Source organism: Pteronotus mesoamericanus, unplaced genomic scaffold (genome assembly GCF_021234165.1).
Source record: "Pteronotus mesoamericanus isolate MK-2021 breed Mesoamerican mustached bat unplaced genomic scaffold, CSHL_Meso_final contig_22, whole genome shotgun sequence".
Classification (NCBI taxonomy): domain Eukaryota; kingdom Metazoa; phylum Chordata; class Mammalia; order Chiroptera; family Mormoopidae; genus Pteronotus; species Pteronotus mesoamericanus.
This window is the reverse complement of record NW_026555090.1, coordinates 6192270-6215948: the sequence shown is the minus strand read 5'-3', so window position 1 is coordinate 6215948 and position 23679 is coordinate 6192270.

The window sequence follows — 23679 nt, the reverse complement described above, 5'->3', positions numbered from 1 at the left end:
TATTTTCCCTGGTATAATATCACTTTTTATTGTATTTTTTTCTATGACCACTTCGTCCTCTTCTACCCACCCCATCACGCTGCAGTCACCACACTGCTGTCCATGCCCATGGGTCCTTCTTCCTTTTTGCTCAATCCCTCCAACCCCCTAACCGCCCCGGAGCTGTCGTCTGCTCTCCATCCAGGAGCCTGTCTCTGTTTTTCTTGTTAGGTCAGTTTGTTCATTAGATTCCACAAATGAGTGAAGTCATACGGTGTTTCTCTTTTCCTGACTGGCTTATTTCACTTAGCAGAATGTTCTCCATGACCACCCATACTGCTGCAAAGGGTAAAATTTTCTTCTTTTCTATGGCTGAGTAGTATTCCACTGTGTAAATGTCCCATGGTTGTTTTATCCACTCACCGACTGATGGACACTTGGGCTGCTTCCATATCTTGGCGATTGTAAGTGACACTGCAATGAACATAGGGGTGCTTATGTTCTTTCAAATTAGTGTTTTGGGTTCCTTCAGATATAGTCCCAGAAGTGAAATTGCTGGGTCAAAAGGCAGATCCATTTTGACTTTTTGAGGCAGCTCCATACTGCTTTCCGCAGTGGCTGAGAGCATTGCTTTCAGCTGGGCCACCTAAGGTGAAGGGTCCCACTTACAGTGTGCCAGCCTGTATTTCTGTATCGCCTGGTGAACAAGAGCCCGCTCCTCACCAGGGAACTGAGCACGGCCCTTCCTACTTCGCAGGTGACTGAGATGCTCGGATGCCACCGAGAGTGCTATACCCACCACGGAGCAGTTCACAGGTATAAGATATTATCAGCAAATTGCTGTTTGGTCTCAAATCCAAAAGAACAGACTCTCTCTTCAACAGGGGCTCTGCTGTCCGTGGTCAATGAGACAACTTTAATTTCTGGGGGCCTCATGGCTTTCTCTTGGTGCGTTGGTTCGGACAGATGGCTGATGGCTGTTCTGTGTCGAGAAGGATGCTGAGGCCTCCCTGGACCTGTTGGACTGACGGATACAACAGTTAATGGGGAAGAGAGAGGTTGTGTCATGCCTGATTATTCTGCACTGGTCTTGGGGTGAAGCAGAGATAAAAGAGGTCCACAGGAGTATTATGCGAGGCCCCCAGCCCCAGAGTTCTAAAGGAGCCAAAGTTGAGGGCACTGAGCAGAACCGCTCTTGGGGTGGTTCCTGCGTGATCAGAGCCATTCTTAAGCGCACTGACTGCCCCCGGTAGGGGCATGAGCTCCCCGCGGTCCCAGCAGCTTGCGAGACTTGTCATCCTGGAGGCGTGCCTAGGCCTGGCTCCTGGGACAGGGAGCTGGGCTGGAGCCATAATGGAAGCCAGGCTGCCAGAGCGGGGCACAGGATGTGATGAAAAGCCCTGACAGCGGAGGAGATAAGGAGCGCGAAAGGGAAGCGCGCAGGGCCGGTCCGCACGCGCGGCGCGGCTTCTATTAAAACCAGGCCTCCTGCCCGGCTCCTCACACAAGGTTTTCTTCATCTCTGCCCATCAGTTAAGGAACTGTTAGAAAAGGAACAGTGACCAAATCCAGGGCTGTGACTCTGGGGAAGTGACCCTTGGTGTGCCGGGCTACGGGGCAGTGACATCTGAAACGGTCCTGGGAAATATGCGGGGGGTTCCCATGAAACACGACTCGGTCTGGGGGGCCGGGCAAGTGCGTCAGGGGCCCATGGGAAAGGCCCAGAGTCTCCACCGCTCTCCTAAGTGTTTTCAAAACAATTCATGGCACGTGGTCCCCTATTTGTAAACTAAGTCCCCCGCCATGTTAAAACAAGTGTAAACGCACCTAAGCAAAACGCGCACGCTGCCGCGCCGCGGCGACAGCCACTGCACACGTTGTGGCGTGTGTTATTACTGCGCGTGCCTACGTAGACACATACAGGACCGAACCAGGAATCTGTCCGGTATGACTGCTAACAACAGCATGTGGCTGTTAAAATTAGAATTAATTAAAATAAATAAAAATTCAGTTTTTCAGTTATATTAGTCACATTTTGAGTATCATGTTGTACTGGGCCGTGCGGACGTGGGAATTTTTGTCAACACAGCAAGTTCTGTCAACACAGTGGTGGCTACAGACTTGTGATTTTTTTTCTCACTGGTTGTGAACATTTTCATGTAATAAACTGATGGCACAGTATCCTTTTAAATGACTGCATAGTATTCCATTGTGACCATGCACAATCAATTTTTACAACCATTCCTCTAAAGTCCAAAATTCACATTATATTCAGTTGTCATGACTATAACAATGATTCAATAAACTGTCTAAAACCTGAATATTTATTTGCAAATATGGTTACTTTCTTTCTATTACTTCTAGAGCAGTTTGCACGGTTTTTATGCTTTTTTCATACTTATTACAGAATTACCTTCTAGAAAGACAGCATAAATTTGTGCTCCTCACAAGTAAGGTATGAAAGGGCCTCTTACCCTACTCTAAGCAGCAATTTGGAAAATTATTGCCATGTTGATAGTTGAAGCAGTATTTTCTCAAAGATGTTTTGCTTTACTACTCTTGGATTTTTAGGAGGGTTTATACCCACTTGTATTTCTTTTGGAGCTTGCTTTGGCTGAGATTTTAACTGAAATGTGTATTGGTTTTAAGTTGATTCATAGAGGATCTTTATATGTGGAGGATCAAACTTTTACTTTATAACTTACAAATGCTTTTTAAAAAAAAATTTGTCACTTGCTTTACATTTTTAAAATTTACAAACAAATTATTGTATTCAGTCAAGTCTCTCAGTGTTTTTCTTTCAGATTTCTGTCTTTGATAAGACAGTTTATCTTTACCCTGCTAAAAATTATATATAAATGTGTTTATGTTTTATATTTTGCTTTAAAAAAGGAGCACAGAATTTTAGTACACCTGGAGTTTATTTAGGGTGTTGTATGAGTTTAATATTTACATTTACTTTCTAAATGGTTAACCAGTTTTCCCCAAACCATTTGTCGAATTATTTATTCTTTTTCTACTAACTTTCAGTTTCACCTTTATCAAAATGACATTGATATATATATATAAATGTAACATACACACACATATTTGTGTCTGCTATTATATTTCATATTCTATTTTATTACTCTGTCTTTACAATTTGGTACAAAAACATATTGCTTTAATTATTGTAGTATATATCATATGTTAATATTTGTGTGGTAAGCCTTTTGTGTAACTTTTCCTTTCCAAAATATTTTTGGCTTTTCTAGTGTGCCTATTTCTTCCATATAAATGTTAAAACCATTTTATGGAATTTCAGAAATAACTCTGGCAGAATTTTTATTGGCCTTGTTAATGTAAAACTATATTTGTGAAAGACATAATACTGTATCAATATTAAATCTTCTTATCCAGAACTATAGTATATATTTTTAATTTATTCTCATTCTTGTGTGTGTCTTAGTCCAGCTTTTTAGTTGTTTTCTTCGTATAGTCCCTGGATATCACTTATGAATTTCAAATGATTCTGCCAAAAACTTGGCTGAGTTTTCACCAGGAAGGTGAACTGGCCTTGGCTTCTGGGGGTAGGGGTCAGGGGTGGGGTTGGGGCCAACTGACCGGGAGCCATACTAGAAAGCAATCCCCTGGGCCAAAACATGCGATGAGATAATTTAATTAAAAAGCTGTTGTTCTGAGTGAGATCTTGAAATACCGTAGTACTTTGAACATATTATTGGGGATACATAGACAGGGTATACATTTTAAATATTTATTTTGTGACTAGCTTTAGTAGTTTTTATTTTTATTTTTATTTGCTATAATAGTTTTTAGGTTGGATATCTTGGGCTTTGCAAAGAAGTAATCATATTGTTCTCAAGAAATGTTTGTCAACATATTGAATTTTTACCTTTTTTTCTTATTAGAAATTAATATTGTATAGTAAAATACTAGAAAAGCATAGCTGTTTCAGACAGACAGACAGACAGGCTTGGAGTAAAGTCCAACTGCACTGCGTATTAACTCAAACTTTCCTACGATTCACCCAATTTCTAAGGCTCAGCGTCCTTAGTTGGAAAAAAGGATAATGATCCATACTTTAGAGGGATCTTCTGAGGATTAAATGAAATACATGCTGTGAAGCACATACAGCTGCTATTACTGCTGTGTGATTGCATTCACTGAAACTCCCGGGACCTTAAATATGAACTGCAATGGTGGACACCAGGCTGTAATGGTAATAGAGTCATTGCCCAACAGAAAGACCAGGCTGTTGATGACAATGTTGACGGTGACGATGGTGATGATGATGGCTGTGACTAATGTTTATTAAGCATTTGTGCCCCATGCAGCACATTTATCATCACAACAATTGCAGCAAATTACTCCAACATCTTGCAAACTTGTTCCTAATCATATTGCTTTTATTTAATCATGCCATCATTCAATGAATTCACTCAAAATCATTTGTTGAGAATGAATTGAATCTCTCACCTAAATATGCCTCAATTCTTATCACACTAGGGTTTGTAGTGGGATAGAGGATGGAGCTGGCCTTCCTCTGATGGAAGGGCGTTCCTTCAGCCATCATTTACTGATGCTCTTAATGAAACGATGAGTAAGACGAAGAATTTACCCTGGAGTCAGCTACAGCGGAGAAAACTAGAAGTGTAAGGAGCATTATCCCAGAAGAACGTATGAAGGTCATGAGACCATAGCAAGGGAAGTTCTTGTGCAGGGAGGCAGGGGGCTTGCTGACCTGGGCTATTGTGGGGCGGGAAGGAGACAGGGCCATGGAGGAGGTTGGAGTTAGGGCTGGCTGAGTCAGGGCGCGAGGTGGGTAGGCGTACCAGTGGGGGAAACACTCACGCATAGGCACGGGGCATACACCGGAGTATGCCCCGTGCCTAACTTGCCAAATAACCTGTTTTTCTACAGTGATGTGCAACTAAAAGGAGGTGGACTTTGTGATTAAATTCAATTTGAAGTAGCCTGGCTATAAGTTAGTGCTTATCTTGGATAGTTTAATGAGGCCAGCAGAGTAAAGAAGGAAAAACAATTGTGCCTTGTTAATATTCATAGTCATAATATTTACTGGGGTTAAACAAAGATAAAGAAAGTAAATATAGCTTTCACAGGGAAAAAACTGGGGACAAAATGAGGGACTGAAGTAATCTACTGCTTTTTGGTGAAAACAAAGGAGATACTAATTTTCTTTGAATTAGCTTGTTCTCTATTTTTCTCTTTCCATCCTTGTCTGTCTCTTCTAGACCCTCACTCAACAGCAGGTGTGTAGGCTGGGTGGATCTCTTCCTTCCTTCCTTCCTTGCTTCCTTCCTTCCTTCCTTCCTTCCTTCCTTCCTTCCTTCCTCTCTCTTTCTTTCTCTCTCGCTCTCTTTCTTTCAAATATTCAATTTATTTATTGTATAAAGAGAGGGGAAGGGAGGGAAAATGAGAGGGAGAGAAACATCAATATGAGGGAAAAACATCAATCAGCTGCCTCTTGCATGCACCCAACCGAGGGCTGAACCCGCAACCCAGGTGTGTGCCCTGATCGGGAATCAAACCTGCAAGCGTTCACTTTGTGGGGGATGACGCCCAACCAACTGAGCCACACCGGTCAGGGTGGTGAATTTCTTATAACACTGATGAGGAATATTAGCTAGGGGTCATAGAAGAGGGTTATTTAACTTTCCCCCTAAAATCATACACAAGTGGTGTACACAGGAAGGATGTATCCCCTTGGCTTCCATTATCTGCTGGTGAATCCAGAATTTGGAGATGGATTCATTTGTCCTCCAGGGTCAGCTTTTCCTTCTTTCTCTCTGCAGCCTGCTTCCTTTTCAGGTATTTGGACTTGGCAGGTTATTAATGGGTGGAACCCACAGACACAAGGAAATGATTTTATGGGCTTTCTTCTGGGCTCATGTACAATTTTTAAAAATTCCTTTTGATCCTCTAAGATCCCGGCAGCCAGCTCTGGTTAACATCACCCAGAAGCCAGCTGCGCCCGGAGTGTCCTGGGAGGCCGGCTCCCCGTGCGGTGAGCTGCGGGCAGTTCCCTCTCCTTCCAGGGGCTGGAGGCACCTCGAGAAGATTCGGGCAAACAGAAATGGCAAGTTGGATCCTTCACATGTGAATTTGATCAATATTTACATCTGTGAAAAGCATTTTGCACCAAATAAATCTCTTAGAAATTGCATTGCCGTCTCTGCCCCTCTCGATTGAATAGCTTAATCCTCAGTTCTTATATACAAAATTCCTGACTTAAGGCCTCGTAAGAATTTAAGGTTGATCCTGTTCTGAAACTTTAGCCTGTTCTCCTGAAATACGTAGAGGTGCGTGGAACAAAACTACTGCCTGTGCTTGTTGATGGACTGTGGAAAATGGGTGGAAAGTAGAAAGCGGGAGAGAGACAAATGTCCAGTTTCCAGGAAGGACTGCTTCAAACATTGACCAGCCCTGTGACCCAGGTCACAGTTATAGCCTAAAATGCGTCTGGCCGCACTGCTCCCCCAGCCCTGGCCTGGCTTTGGATCAGGCTTGCCAGTCCACGGGGTGATATTTAGAGCCGACAGGTACAGACGACATCTCTACGGGTAAAATATTTACTACGAGGGTGATTCCAGACTGGACGTGACATACATGCAGACAAAATGCTCATTATGACTGTGGTTCCAGAGTGGACCCCTTCTTTTTGTGGTTGTTGTTCCCATTCTTTTTATTTTTTATTTTTGATGAGATTACTAGACTAGTTCTATCAATGGTGTTCTGCAATTCTAATGTATCTTTATTAAAAATTTTTTTCTGGATCCCCCCTGAGTTTATTGAGATAGAATTGACATATAACACTGTATAAGTTTAAGGTGAATAACATAATGATTTGATATATGTATATATTACAATATAATCACCACAATAAGTTTCATTAACATCACCTCACATAGTCACCAAACTTTTCCTTGCAATGAGAGCTTTTAAAACTTACTCTCATAGCAACTTTCAAATATAGAATACAATTTTGTTAACTATAGTCACTATTATTGTATATTACATCCCAGAACTTATTTATCTTATAACTGGAAGTTTGTAACTTTTGACCACATTCAACCAATCCTTCCACTCCCTTGTCCCCCACCCCCAATTTCTAGTGTATCTTAACTGGCTTCTTGGTTAACTAATTCCTTGAATTTGAGGAAGGTATTAGAGCCATGTATCCGGTTTCTCTATGTAGATAGGTAAAAAATTATAGATTGAATGACATTACAGTTGGGGAGAATTGTACCTTATTGAGCACCTGGGTCCAAAGATGGAGAACAAAGATTATCTTGAATTTGGGAGGTTATCTGTAGTGGTGAACCACAGGGCTCTGCCCTCTAGAACATTTATCCTTATGCTCAGTTTGAGGGAAGATTGTAGGCTTATTGTCTTGTGGATAACACAGCAGGCACACTAAATAATGGGACTGAGTTCATCAAACGGGTTCGAACCATGAGTCAGGTATTTGTGGCTAGGAACAGTCGAAGCTGGCCTTCCATTTTTTCTTTCTTTTCTTCCCCCACTTCCCCCCCGCCTTTATCTTTATGGTAAAAATTTATAAATGCCACATAGGGCTTTTGAGAGATTAAATTAGTTGAAGAGAAGTGGGTCGGAGTTGAGGGAGGTCCAAGATCCCAGATCTCCCAAGGAACCCCAGTAGGGATGGAACTGAGACCCTGCCCACCCTGTCTTTGCCTATTATGCCTACATGCTCTAGAAATACTCTCTGGGAGTGACCACATCTGCCTTCTGAACACAAGCGTTCAGTGCAATGAAACGGCGGTTATGGAGACCTGCACGTGCTAGAGGAAGCCTTCTGATTGGCTAACCGGGTCTGCAGATAAAGCAGCCGCTGGTACCGTGTGCTTCTGCTGAGCACACACATCAGAAAGACCACCAGAGCTAAAAATAAGTGGGACACCAAATGCATTCAGGCCGCAAGACAGAGAACCAGCACTTTTGGTGCATGGCCACACAAGCTGAAAATTATTCAATGCTGAAGACTAAAATTTTAGAGCTAAAAGAGACTACAAGAAATCATGTGGTCTAACTTCCCTCGTGGATACAGATGATGTAGTGCAAAGAGGTTAGTTGATTTGTCCAAGTTCGTCCAGTTAGTTATTGGCAGGGTTGGTTTCTTGATGCCTGGTCTAGAGTTCCTTCCACTCCATCACATTGTTCTGATAATAATAATAATAATAATAATAATAATAATAATAATGGCAGCAATGAGTTACATTTGAGTTACAATGAGTTCTTTACAGCTGGAAAACCTTGGATGGTTTAATGAGGCCCGCAGAATAAAGAAGAAAAACCACTGTGCCCTGTTAATACGCATAGCCATGATATTTACTGGGGAAAAACAAAAAAACAAAGCAAATGTAGCTTTCACTGGGAAAAGATCGGGAACAAAACAGAGAATGGAAAGATTCTACTACTGCTACGTAAAAACAAGGGCGATATTAACTGTCTCCACATTTGCTCTTTCTCTTTATTTCTCCTCGCATCCTGGTCCTCTCCTGCTAGCCCCCCTTCAGCAGCAGATTTCTTGGCTGGATGGGTATCTTACAACACTGATGAGGATCTTGCATTTTACATTAATAAGAGATAAGGCCAGTACTACCCCCATATTAGAGATGAGGCAACCGAGTCACTGCAAATCCACGTGATTCCTGAGTGACAGAGACAGACTCACACTGAGTCTCACTTTCCCAGAACACTGACCCCTGTGCTGTCACTGAAACGGACCAGGTGAGTCCCTGTGAGGGTTCGTTCTAATCCTTTTTTTAAAAAAGCTCTGCAGGTAGAGATCACACTATTAAAAGGACACAGTTTAGGGCCTTCAATATACAACAAATATCTTATTCTGGAAAGTGAAGCCTAGAGCTGTAAGGAACTGAAATATTTTATTTAACATGGCTTTCTGATTTGAAAAATGGGATATGTCCATGTCTTAGGGCCTCATCTCTAGAAAAAAATGCAACCCAAGATCTTATAAATAAAAGGGACAGAGCAAGAAGGAGAACTTGATTTCCAGTCTCCCGGTGAAGCCTGCTCCGCTCCACACCACACCTGAGCCTCAGGGCTCCAGGCCTGAGGAGGCGCATCCATCACTCTCCAGCCCTGCGGGTGCTCAGTGTCTTCCAACATCTGGGCCGGGCAGGGAAAAGCATTCATTTTTGCAGTCGGAGGGCTTAGTCTGAATCCTAGAACTATCGCTTAGTAACTGAGTAAGCTAAGGCAGTTTACTTAACCTCTCTAATCTGTGCCTTCATTTGTAAAATTGACATATTAAACTGTCTGACTCAACGGGCTGCAGAGGTAAAGAGAGTTCATGAGTATTTACCTGGTAACACAGTGCTTGCCAGCAGGTAGGCATTCGGTAAACCAGGCGTGTGGAGCCTTTGGCTTGGCTGACTGTGATGCCCCTCAAGCCAGGAGCAGTGCTTTAATGCAAGCACTACTCAGTAATTCCCCATGCAAAACTCTGCCCTCGCGCTGGCTGCTGTGGCGGAGTGGACTGGGTGTTGGCCTATGAACTGAAAGGTCACTGATTCGATTCTGGGTTGCGGCACATACCTGGGTTCTGGGCCAGGTCCTCAGTTGGGGGCTTGTGGGAGGCAAGCAGTAAATGTATCTCTCTTACATCGATGTTTCTCTCTCTTTCTCCCTTCCTTCCAATCTCTCTAAAAATAAATAAGTAAAATCTTAAAAAAAAAAAAAGACTGTACCCTCACCCCTTCATCTTTCTCACAGCATACAAGGTCTGTCCAGAAGGCATCCAGCCATGTAATATGAAAAATAAAGATATTTATTGAAGAAGATACAAGATCCAAGAAGCATTGTACATAGGACAATGATGCCTCAGTCCCCTTCAAAGTAGGCATCTTGGGACCTCACACCGTTCTCTCAATGACCATCAGCTGCACCGTCGATGGTCTGAAATCTCTTCCCTTTCAAAGGTGATTTTAGTTTTGGGAAAAGCCAGAAGACCCAGGGTACCAAATCTGAGCTGTAGGGTGGCTGAGTCACCTGGTGACTTGATGTTTCACCAAAAATCCCTGCATGAGGCATGATGCCTGAGTAGGTGCATTGTTGCGATGAAGCTGCCAGTCATCAGTTGCCCATAGTTGCAGCCTTCTGAATTACCTGAAAGGTTTCCCTGGAGGAATGTTCAAGCTTTATGCAAAACTTGATGCAGATTTATTGCTCTACTTGTTCAGTCATATTGAATGCGACGGCCAAACAATACACATGCTCACTCAACAGCATTTACTGCCCCCACTGACTAGTACAGTGAAGTCATCATTGTTCACACATGCACATCCCAGTCTACTCTCCTTGGCTGCCAGGTTACGTAGATGTTGCACAAACCATTCTCATTATGTTAATTATGGCTGGAATTTTTCTGAACAGACTGCGTATGTTGATCACAGGAAGCAGAGGCTGAGAAGTAACCCATTTTTTTTATCCTCACCCAGAGACATGCCCATTGACCTAGAGAGAAGGGCAGAAAGGGAAAGAGAAGAGAAAAACATCAATATGAGAAAGAAACATCAATCAGTTACCTCCTGCAAGTGTCCTGACCAGGAATCAAATCTGTGACCTTTTGGTTTATGACGTTCCAACCAACTGAGCCATACTGGTCAGGGCAAATATATTTCCTTAATGGAATGTAACAACACAAAACCTCAACTCCATTATGCTGCCTATGATGGTTACCTTTAGTGTCAATTTGACTGGATCACAAATATCGGGGTGCCTAGATATTTGGCAGAACATTTCTGGGTGTGCCTGTGAGTGTTTCTGGGAGAGATTAGCATCTGAGCTGGTAGACTCAGTAAAGAAGACAACCCTCCCCAGTGTGGGTGGGCATCCTCCAACCCACTGAGGGCTGAATACAAGGAAAGTGGAGCGAGCGTGAGTTCTCCCTCTCTGCCTGATTGTTTCAGCTGGGGCAGTAGTTGTCTCGTGTCCTCAGACTGGAATTTATACCATCAGTTCCCCTGGTTCTTAGAACTTCAGGTTCTGACCAAATCATACCACCCACTCTCCTGGTCTCTAGTTTGCAGATGGCAGATCCTGGGACTTCTCAACCTCTGTAATTACACGAGCCAGTTCCTTGGAGTAGATCTCTATATATCTTTCCTACTGATTCTGCTTCTCAGAGTTTTTGTTATTGTTGACCTGGAGTCTGCTGATCCTGATTTTGCCTTATTTTTGTAAAGATTAACCTAAAATCTAGACCAAATGACTAACAGGTTTTGGCACATATATATGAGTATATATATCTTACTGTGGTAGGTAGAATAAAGTGCCTCTCCCGAACAGATGCTTATATATTAATCTCCAGAACCTGTGAATATGTTATGTTAGATGGAAAAAATACTTTGTCAATGTGATTAAGGGTATAGACCATGGAATTGGAAGATTATTCTGGATTATTTGGGTGAGCCCAATCTAATCACATGAGAGTGGCAAACCCCCCAGCAGTGGTCAGAGAGAGAGCAAGAGATCTGGTGATGGAAGTGCTGCTGGGGAAAAGCTACACTTTGAAGATAGGAGATGAAGCTGAGAGCCCGGGGATCCAGGCAGCGTCTAGAAACAGGGAAGGTCAAGGAGGCAGATTCTCTCCTAGGTTCTACAGAAGGGGATGAAGGCCAGCAGATGCAGGCCAGCAGCTGCCTTGATGTTAGCCCAGTGATGGCCTGTGCTGGACTTCTGACCTAGAGAACTACATGATGATAAGTTTGTGGGCTAAGTTCCTAAGTTTGTGGTAATTTATTATAGCATGTTATAGGCACCCTTCAGAGACAGAGTAGCTTCTACCCCCATCCCTAATTTGAAACTGATAATGCGACACACATATACAAAAACGATATGAAAAAGTTTGTTACTCACATAATAAGATTTTCAGGGTGGCTTCCAAGCTGTCCAAAAATGGCTTGAGAAATGAGGGAAGGAAACTGACTTGGAGGATTTGTGGTGGTTAGGAGGTGGGAATCAGGTGAAAGGTCATGTGCATGCTTTGATCTGCCATTAAGGCCCATGGAGAGGGTGCCCAGGCGTTGTTGCCAGCTTGCCCAGGTGTGGGGCACACAGGGGGTAGATGGCTGATGCTCAAATGCTGTCAGCAGTCACTTGTCAAGAAATGGAATCACATTCTATTTCCCTAAAGTAGGGAATTAATACAGCAACCTTCCTCTACTTTGATCTAAGCATCCATCCATCCATCTATCCACCCAGCATTTTAAGGTGTTCCACCCTGTGCCAACCACAGCTAGAGGTTATGAATGCAGTGTTGTCCCTGAAATAAATTTCCTTCCTGTTTTGCTCACCATCTGGTAGGAGTGGACATTGAATGGATTCATAATTATTTGATTATTTGCCAAGTATCCCAATTGTTGTACATGATGAAGGATGAAAGAGATTTTTCTTCCTAGGAATTAGGAACATTTTCACTGGCAAGATAATAGCTGGCACAGCTCTGAATAACAACCAGAAATTCAAAAAGCAGACAGAAATGAAAGCACTTCAGACCTCTAACAGGAACACAATGGAGAAAGGCAGAAAGGCATAAAGTTTTCTCTGTGCGGCAGGAAAATGATTTAGCAGAAAAGAGTTTTTTTCATCCTCTGATCCCAGGTGGATTTGGGATTGGGGAATGGGGTTTCATGAGATAGTTTGGGATAAAAAGCTGGAATGGTGGGAGAGAGTAGGGTGAAAGATGACCAACTGCTGCTTACCTGCAGGCTGACCGAATTTAAGGATGGGAGTTTGTTTTTAGCGTGAAGCCACTGACTTATACCTGATTTAACATACAGGAAGGAAAACATGTGAGACCCACAGTGTGATCAAGCCTGGGAAAAAACTTCAAGAAAAGGAAGTTAATCAGTAATGAGCCGTCTGTCATAGACTACAGCTTCTTTTCCAAAGACGGTCTAAGCAAATGAGGCACAGAGCAGGCGGCACTATGGGCTTGCACTCTAAGGAGGCGGGGGGGGGGGGGGGGGGGGGCGGGGGGAGGGCGGGGAGGGGGGGGGGTGCCCCAGAGGGCAGAGGGACCCGGGGGCGGGGAGAGGAAAAGCTGCTCCTCAGGATCAATATCTGTCTCCTTCCTTCTGGGCCCTTCCGTTTGGAAGAGTCTGGAACATTCGAGGATGTTGCTGGTCTTTGGATTCCACTTTCCTCCCCAGAGGCCTGGCGGCTTGGCAACCTGGCAGCCCCGTCCACACGGCTTTCACCCGCCGTGAGCATCGGCCGCCGTGGCCTGCGTTTTCCCAGCGTTAATCACTAGGCTCTGTTGGAAGCAGAGGGGTGTCCTCCCTCTAACTTTTCCTCCCCACCTCATGCTGTATCTTCAGTTTTTCTCCCTCTGTTTTGTATTTTAGACTCAAGAGGATTTTTACATGTATAACAAGTCCTTGCTTTGAACTTAAATATAAACTTTATTTTTTAAAAAAAGTGTGTTCCAATCTTACTGGAAATGCTGCAATGTGATTAGTTTTCGACTGTGAAATACCTTGGCCTTATCTCCAGGAGGCAGCTGCTGGGAGCGCTTGGAGGGATCGGGCCGGTGGTTGTGATGTGATTTGTCTTAAAAAACAAAACATAAGCCCAAATGATCTGTGTATAGACTTTCCATAAAATCCCTTCTGTCAAAAGCTCATTCTTTCTAACTTTTATACCCTCATTATTTGGAGCGATCCCAATACATGCACGCCCGTGTGGGAGTCAAATAGGTTCCAGTCACAATCTGGCCATTTTCCTCTGACTTCTCCCTGTGTTTTTTCTTTTTTTCTTTTCTAAACTTGCCTGGCTACATCTAAGGATTTCCCAATTGAGGAAACAAATTATTTGGGTCAGACAGGCCACCGTCACTATTTATGAGCCAAAAATGCTTCTTGGCATTTTGAACACTGATTTATTAATACACACAGGGGGTCTTGCATGTCAACAACTGCAAATTATGGATAACAGATTTGCATCTTCTATAATTTCATGGCCCCATTCAGTAGGAGTACTTTGTAAGCTAAAAAAAAAAAAAAAAAAGGCCAGATGGTAGTGTTCTTCTCGATCTCCTTTTGAACTAGCTGCTTACCTCTTTCATCAAAAAGGAAGAAAAAAAAAGAAGGAAAAGAAGAAAATAAAAATACTTTTTTCTTAATTCACTGAAAACTTTAGCTTTAAAGCATTAGAAGATTTTAAACACATAAATTACTATGTGCATGATGTATGAGTCAATTGCAGAAAGAATAGGAACTGGTTAACCGATGCACATTAATCTCCAGCTAAAGTATGTTCAGGGAAATGAATTTAGGATCGGATCAAACAAGGCGCTGGCATTAAGGTCCGTTTGAACACAGCATTCTGAAAGACCGTTTGAGGAATGCTGAAAGTGAAAAATACTGTATAATTATTTTCAGTGACTGTACATTTTATTTGGGGGGACATGACATCAAAAGTTGTGTGTTGATTTATTCCCAAAGGAGGCCAAAGTGCAGAGGGTCATTAATTAGTAAATAAGCAATATAGATAATAGCTGCACGAACTGAGGGTAATGCAGCATTACCGCAGGACGGGAGAGACCTGCGAGGGCTTCGTTTAAAGACAGCATAATTTAAATCCCAGTAGGTGGGAAAAGCAAGGAGGGCATCTCAGAAGAGAAGGGCTGAGAAGGCTTGTGGGAGGACGGCCTAGAGCCGCAGGCGCCCGTGAGTACCGCTGCTTTGAATTTTACACACGTGGACTCTAAGTCCATGCTCTTCTGGCCTGGATTTCCCCTCACCTACCATTGCATCTGTGAGGCCCAACCGTATTGTTACTCATCTCAACTTCAGAAACAGACAAAACTAATGGATGATTATAAGTCAAAATAGTGATTATTAGAGAGGTTTGGTATCAGAGAATTCATGCAGAGATTTCATTTAAAAAAGAATCAAAAACATCAAATGCTTAGGGAATGCCTAAAGAAAGATACTCAAGACTTTTATACACACACACGAACTACACAAAATTACTGACAATAGAGGGAAGGAAATACCATGTTCATGGATTGAAAGATTCAAAATTGTTACAGTATTTCGTTCTATTATCAATTTATATGTTTAATCAAAACCCCAGCAGATTTTATTTTTGTGGAAATCTATATGCTGATTCTAAAATTTTATGGAAATGGGAAGGGCTATTCTTAGATAGTCAAGGTTGAAGAAGAATAATGAGGATATAAAGTTATAATAATTAAGATTATGATTTGCTACTGTAAGGATAGGCACACTAATCAATGAAATGGAATCCAGAAACAGATTCACACATATTCAGTCATCTAATTTATAACAAAGTTGCCACTTATGATCCTGGTTAAAGTGTAAATTGGTTCACCCAATTTGGGAAACTGGTAGTATCTAATAAAATTAAACATCTGACTATTCAATGACCTGACAGTTCCATAGTTAAGTATACCAATGCACATATATACAGACCAAAAGACATGTACAAGAATGTACATAACATTACTGTTAATTATTACCCCAACTGAAAACAATCCAAATACCTATTAACAAGTAAATGGATAATAAATTTTAGTCTAGTTTAAATTTGGACTGTGTAACACTATATAGCAGTTGTCTTGGTGCGTTTGGGCTGCTATACCAAAACATCACAGACAGGTAGCTTATAAGCAACAGACATTTATTTCTCATACTTCTGGAGGCTGGGATGTCCAGAACTGTGGCACTGGGAGATTCCATCTTTGATGAGGACCCACTTCCCAGGGGGCCATATTCTCCCTGTCAGCTTCTGTGGCAGCAGGGCCTCGCGAGCTCCATGGGGTGTCTCATAAGAAAGTACTAATCCCATTTAAGAGGGTTCCACCCTCACGACGTAATCAATTGCCAAAGGGTCCCGCCTCCTAATGCCACCGCATTGGGCAGGAGAATTTCACATATGAAATCTGAGCAACACAGACATTCTGACAAAAGTAGCAAGGTTCAATAAAAGTTTTTGTGAAGAGTCAGATGGTAAATATATGAGTCTTTGCTGCGGCACTGCCTCTATTACAGCCCCTCATCTCTGCTGTGGTGCTGCAAAAGTGGTCCGAAGACCCAAACACAGACGAGCATGGCTATGTTTCTAGAGCTGTATTTATGGACACCGAAATTTGAATCTCACATAACTTTCGCATCACAAAGTATTATTCTCCAAGTTTTTTACAACTTATTATGAAAATCTAAAAACTATTCTTAGCTCCTGGGCTATACAAAAATAGAAGGAGAGAAATGAAGAGAGATTAACAAGTGCCACACATACAACAATATGAATAAACCTCATAGATATAATGGTGAGTGGAACCGACCAGAAAGAATATATTCTTTATGATTTTACTTCTATCAAAAACAGGCAAAGCCAATTTATGGTGATAAATGTCAAAATAATGATTATCAGAGAGGTCATAATCAGGCTTCTGGGCTGTGACTAACACTTTATTTTGTAATCTGAGTGGTGGCTAAAAAAGATGTGTTCATTTTATGAAAGTCATCAAGTTTTACTGTAAATTCTCTATATTCTTATAGTACAATTATAAAAATTAATGCTGTTTAAGAGACAGGATCACATGGTGGCTAAGCACATGGATTCTGTAGACAGATTGCTATGCCTAAACCGTAGTTCTGTCATTAGCTGTGTGACCTGGGGTAAGTTGCTTCACCTCTCTGTTCCTTAGCTTTCCTCAAGGGTAACATAGGTGATAACTATAGTACTCACCTTGTGGTATTGCTGTAAGAATTATGAACTAATCCATGTAAAGCCACTTAGAACAACGCTGGCAAACCTCAAACACTCAATAAATGTTAGCTACTATTATTGCGGCCAATAACTTTTTAGCTTTAGGTATTTTGCTTAGCTTATTACAATGATTATAAACTCTTGATTCTGCCATATATTATGTTTACTTTCAGATTCTGTCTTAGGCTAGGAGCACAGAGAAGTCATTCTAACTCACACGTGGTCCAGCCTGGCTCACCAGGAGTTTGGTCCTGGAGAAGAGTCAGGGAGTGAAGGCTTGTAGTCATAAATAACATCAATATCCCTCGCCTTATTTAGAATGCCCACGTGGCTTGTGAAAAGTTGGTGTCAGTAGGTGCTAGCTGAAGGCTCTGAGATTGGGGATTCCAAACAAACGTATATTTTCATTCTAAACTAATCATTTTTATAGGGAACAGAAGGGGCTTGTTGGAGAGGTACATGAACAGTATTCTTTGTTGCCCATCTGTCCTCTAGGCCTGGGTCTTGCCGCTGAAGAGCGCCCAAGGCAGGATCTCTTGACCTCTAGGAACTTTATAAGGTGTAGTAGCCCTGCTCGTCCACTTTAACTGTTTTCCTGGGGGTGGGAAGCTGAGAATAAATAAAGACAGAAATAAATATATAGCCTCAATTCTTCGTGTTGTATAAATGACCATACTGGGAGGCATAATGTTCCATGACTTAAAAAATGAAGGAAAAAGCTTTTTATTCTCACTATAAACATTTATTTTCTGTTCAATCATTCAACAGATTTTATTAAGTGCTGCATAACAGGTCAATGAAATTCTACATCAAAGACATATTTTTTTAACTTTGTTCTTTGAGGTGATGTTTCTTTAAAATTTTAGAGCATGGAATGTCACAGCCCCTTCTTCTTCTTCTTTTTTCCCCCAGTTATACACATTTATATCCTAGAACACACTTTGGGACACGCTGGGTTAACCAGCCCTTTGTTGCTGAATACTGTGGTTTCCAATCCTTTGCTGCCATAAATAACACTGTGGTGAACATTCTTGCACCTACAGTTTTGCACACATGGTAGATTATCTCTTTAGGACAAATTCCTAGGAGTGGGGTTGTTGAACTAAAGGCTCTGTTTCTTTTTATGTGCATAAAAGACCCTATGTCAGTTTTACAAAACTTGGGTAATCATACGATCGTAAAACCTCCGCGTTGGCAGGGATCTCAGCGAGCATCATTTGAAGCCCGCCTGTTGCTCTGGGCAGACCGGGGCAGGAAGCCAGGTCAGCCTTAATGCACTTCTTATGGCTCCGTGTGGGCTCTCGGGACAGCTGTCCAACGAAGAAAAAAGACATGGTGGAGGGAAGTCAGCGAGGCATCTCTGGAACCAGCACGTGCATCTGCAGCTCAGATGCAGCTCAGATGACTCCCTGCCTCTCCTCCTCATGGACTTTCCCTTTCAAGCTAGTGTCTTATTTATGAGCCACTGGATATTTATCAAGAATAAAACATCGAGGAAACTAGGGTCCAATTTAGCACCCACTCTCCCCATTAAAGGATAGCCAAGGACCTAGCATGCATAAAGGACACATTATGTGTGTGAGTGTGTGCACAGGTGCGTGCACCCAGGTAGTGATTGCTTGGGGCGCTTGGGATGAGATGCATATCCTGGGCCATGTGGCATTGATTCCCCCGCAGCCCCGATGGCCATGAGCTTGGAGTACCTTGAGAAGGGACTAGGCTGGCGGCTGTGTGAATTATTTCCTAGATTTGCCTGCTGCTGCCAGGAGAATTGGCTGCCACCTGGTAAGTGCGTGCGTTTGAAAGGTTCTGGGGAGGGCATAGCAAGAGCAGCTTTAAGCCTGGAAGCAAACCAGTGACCAAGGAAACCCAAACTGAACCCACACTCTGGAGTACCTCCCACCCTGGCCCCTGGATAGGAACCAAGTACCTTCCCCAGCGTCTTTGTAAGTGTTCCTCTTGGTCTTGTATTTGGTTTGAACAGTATCCAGCGTTCCTCAAAATGAAACAGGGAGGAATTCCCAGGATGCCTCTAACTTTCATTTTGGGGAAAAATAACACCTTTCCCAATGGGAAGGACCACTTCATCACATCAGAGTGAGGGTCCCTAACACCCCATTCTTATTTCTGGCTGGAAAAGTTCCTGATGTTTTATAGGAACGTTCCCACATCCTCCCACACCCTTCTGGTCCCTCCGCCCTGCTCTGGCATCTCCTACCTCATTATTAATGGGATGGGAAATGGGTTGGCAAAGAAATCCTCGTCAAGGGCTGCCCGGAGCTGCCCAACAGGCCCGCGCCCTGGATCACGTGGCTCAGGTTGGAGTTCACACCGGGAAAGGTGTCCACTGTGGTCCAGGGCACAGAAACGTTCTTTGGTACACCCTTGGGTCACACTAAACCTGAGGCCAACTCTAGGGGCAAAGATGGTGTCAGCCTCCCTTCCCTTCCGAGGGGTCTCTCACGGCACTGGGCTTCATTGCCTATTTACGGAGTGAATAAGTGCGGGATGGGGGCTGCGGTTCGCCTCAACACAGGCTTTCTCCATCCGCGGGTGTGGACGCACATGTGCAAATGTTGACCTTAATGTAATAAACCCTGGAGGACTTCACAGCGAAGCAGGATAGGGATGGGAGGGCCGCTCCAACATTAGAAAAGGCCCCTCCCTCCTCCTTGGTTCCCTCCCACCTCCCTGCTGCAAGGACTGGGGTCTGAGGTGTAGTCAAAATGACAGGCCAGCGGACGACTTCATCTCAGGCAAAGGTACCTATCAGGCCGAGGCCCTTTAGGAAGCAGAGACAGACAGAACGAAGTTGAAAAGAGCAAGGCCAGATAGCCGGGTGGATTTCGGATCTGGTCCCCAGACGCTGAAGGCTGCAGGTGTGGATGTGCAGTTTGGACACTGCAGAGCGCCAGCGAAGGGGAGCTGGGCTTAGAACTCAGCCTGCGCTACCTTGACGCCCCTGCCCTCTGCGGTGGGCCCTGGCCGTGTGGAGGAAGAGGCGTCCTTCTCCGAGAAGACGACACTACCGCTCGCCAAGCTGTGCTCCTGCCCATGGTGCCTTTTCTGATTTGCATGAAGTGTCACATAAGACAATGTGGCCTGTGAACTCAGCTGCATGTTGCTGGCTTATGTTTCACCATTTCCCTTTTTAAATGTTCTGGATGTGTGAACAATTAGTGTGTGTGTGTGTGTGTGTGTGTGTGTGTGTGTGTGTCTTCTCAGTGTGGCTTTGAGGGCTGAAGTGAGTGGATGCAGCCTGGTATTGAAATGAGTGCATATCATGCTAAGTGAAATAAGCCAGTCAGAGAAAGACAAGTACCATATGATTTCACTCATATGTGGAATCTAATGAACAAAATAAACAACATAGAAACAGACTCAGAGATACAGAGAACAGACTGGCAGCTGTCAGAGAGAAGGGGGTAGGGGGCTCTGGGTGAAGGTAAAGAAATTAAGCAAAACAAAAAAATAACCTCCTAGACACAGACTCCAGTACGGTGATTCCTGGAGGGAAGGGCGTGGGGATAGGAAGGCGAGGAGAAACGGGGATAAGTGGTGATGGAAGGAGACTTGACTCAGGGTGGTGAACACACACTACAATACACAGGTGATGTATTATAAAACTGTACCCCCGAAACCTATATACTTCTATTAACCAATGTCACCCTAACAAATTCAATAAAAATAAAAAATAAAATAATAAATTTTAGTAGGATAATAAAATGAATGAATAAATAAATAAAATAAAATGAGTGCCATTGCACCTGTGCCAAAATGTCCTTTCGCTCCCCTAAGAGCTGAGGGACAAGCCTCAGGCCACGAGTCTCTCCCCTCCTTTTCTGCCCTGTTGTCACAGACATGTAACCACTGCTTGTCCAGTAAAGTCCCCTCCCTTCCTAGCCCCTCTTTCCTGGCTTTGCATGGGGGGGAGGGGTCTTGCTAATGGTGATTTTCCCCTTGCTGAGGTGGGGTAGGGGGGCAGGGAGTGGGCAGAGAAGGGTTAAGATGCTCCAGATAAATTCAGCTCCCTGTTTAAAGTGGCGACGTCGCTTCCCACTACTTCTGATCTTCCTCTCCCTTCTTCTGGGATGTCTTGTGATTGCTCCTTTTAAACTGACTGCCAAAGCACCTGTAATTTTAGGTTCCAAATTTAGCCAGGAATTTAAACCCAAGGAGACCTCCTGCAAGTAGTCCCCACGGTCACCCCCAATCCTCAGTTTCCCCATCTGTAACATAGGTGTGCCCACGGATAACACCCTGGAACAGGGGTTGGACCTGGGGCAACTCGTGTCTAGTTTCAAGAGCTCCTGGGCTCCTAGCGCCTCACACGACAGGCAGTGGGCCAACAGGGCCTGTGGAAAGCCTCCTGGCTCTGTCCCTTTCTTATTTCATAAGCTGTAAATCATCAAAGACTCAGCACCTGATTCTAAAAGGATGTCTAAACGGCATCATGACTCACTTTTACGCTCCCACCCAGATCCCTCTTTTCCTCCTCAACTCTTCTTAATTTATAGACTCTTAGGTAAAGAGAGCTATAAATAAATGGACATTTCTGAATGATGTTCCGTTCTTTAAATCAAACTTCAGACCAGCAGTGGTATCACACGAGTGAAGGGTAATTCTCCCGCAGTGTGGGGTAGCGTTCAGAGGAGATTAGGCTTGTAATGTGGACTCAAGCTTGATCCTCGTGTTCCCTCCTCCTCCTCCCCACATAATTTAAAAGCAGCATCAGTTTCTTCTGTTTTTGAACAAAAATCTCTTCAGTGTGATCTCTTAATCATCTGCAGTTAAATGTAAAATTGGAGGGTGAATGACAAAAAATGAAAACAAGTTGGTGAGACTAAGACTAAAAGTTCATGTTTCTTGACCTAAGATCCATGTAGGGGTTACCTCTGGGACATGTGTGTGTGTGTGTGTGTGTGTGTGTGTGTGTGTGTGTGTCTTTCCACCCAGTAATATATTTGGAAACATTTCCTTTTCTAGTAATGCCCAGTGACCGAGGAAAAATATGTTGAAGGCTTTATATGTTAAAAAGAAAACCTTTTCACCCTGGCTGGTGTGGCTTAGTGGACTGAATGACAACCTGGGAACCAGTTCGAGTCCCAGTCAGGGCACATGCTTGGGTTGCGGGCTGGATCCCCAGTATAGGATGTGCGAGAGGCTACCATACATTGATGTTTTTCTCCATCTTTTTCTCCCTCCCTTCCCCGCTCTAAAAATAAATACACAAATTCTTAAAAAAATTTTTTTAGAAAAGAAAATCTTTCAGAACTAAAATGTCAAACTAGACTTATTTGAGAGAAAGACATACATATGAAATGTCTTATGTACATTGAAAATTAAAGAAAGAGAAAATGACATTTAAAAAGAATAACACACCAATGTATAGTTTAATTCTACATTATTGCCATATAAAGCAGGGGATGAGGGGTGGGAAGAGGAGGAGTGGTCAAGGGGAGGGGAAGAGACAAAGAGTGAGAAGGAGATAGAAAAGACAGCGGACACACAGAGGCTCGTTCATTTATTCACCGGACTCTTATTGAGCATACCTCATGCTTCTCATTGTCCCAGGCCCTTCCCCCAAAACACGGATGGGGCAAAGCTGGGGCTGGAGGCCTGCGAAGGTGGCGGGGGCCTCGGCTGGGATGTGCCAGGTCAGAAGGCGCTGTGCGAAGGAGGGTTTCGGGGCATCCTCCCCTGTCCGGCGGAAGGTGCTCTGGGCCATCGGGAGGCTGTGGCGTCCTTCCTGGGGTTAAGTCCCTGAGGTTGTGCCTCTGGACACCCATCATCTTCTACTGATCGGGTGAAATGTCAAGTGACCGTGGAGCGGGCGAACGTTTAGGGGGAGCTGGGCTGAAGACTGCGAGGTCACTTTTCTCAGAATCACTCAGTGTACATTATAAGTGCATACACTGTAGCACCCTGCCTCCCAGATCGACATTTGACAAGGCTGGGTGGGGTCCAGGAATGTCGACTTTCCCTAGGTTCCCTCCAGGTGATTCTGATGCAGGAGGCCCTGGGAGGAAAGGGAAGAGACTCTCATTTACTGGGTATTTTACTGTATTGTATTTTTAAAATACTTTATTTATTTATTTTCAGAAAGAGAGGAAGCAGGGGAGAAAGAGGGAGAGAAAGATCTGTATGGGAGACAAACGTCAATCGGTTGCCTCTTGCAACCCCCCAGCTGGGGACCTGGCCTGCAAACCAGGCATGTGCCCTGACTGGGAATTGAACCAGAGACCCTTTGGTTCACAAGCTGGTGCTCAGTCCACTGAGCCACACCAGCCAGGGATATTGGGTATTTTAAATGTCAGCTTCTAGTTTTAGGTTCCATGCTGCACAGAACCATTAGGTACTAGGGCAAGTCTGGGATCAGGTGTTATTATTAGGTTATCAATGACACTGATAATTTAAGATGACCCCCCTCCCATATCTGTTTCCTTTGTGTGGGAGACTTTCTTGCTGCCCCTCCCACAGACCTTGGCCCACTCTGGAAATCACTGCACCACCACCTGCATTGTCAGTGGATTGTTCTTGGATAGCTTTTAAGCTTTCTCCTGAAGACCCTTTCTTCTTCTGTCCGAGGGTTTCTTCTGGCTTCTGGAGTGTCCTCAATCTGTGCTAGAGGGAACCACAGCCGCAGGAGTGGTTTCTTAGGAGAGCCCCTGACGTAGTGATGGGCCGGGGTTGGAGGACCAACGCCTCCGCTTCCTCGCCGCATGGCGGGGCAGCCTGGAGGCGCCTTCCACACAGCCCATCAGAGGCCCCGGCAGGACCGGCAGCACGGGCAGCGCCGAGGCCCTCTCCCCGCACCGGCAGCACACTCGGTCATGGGCTCAGTTGCTGGCTCGCCTCCCTTCCCAGCCACACTTGCCTCACCCGCCCACACAGCCT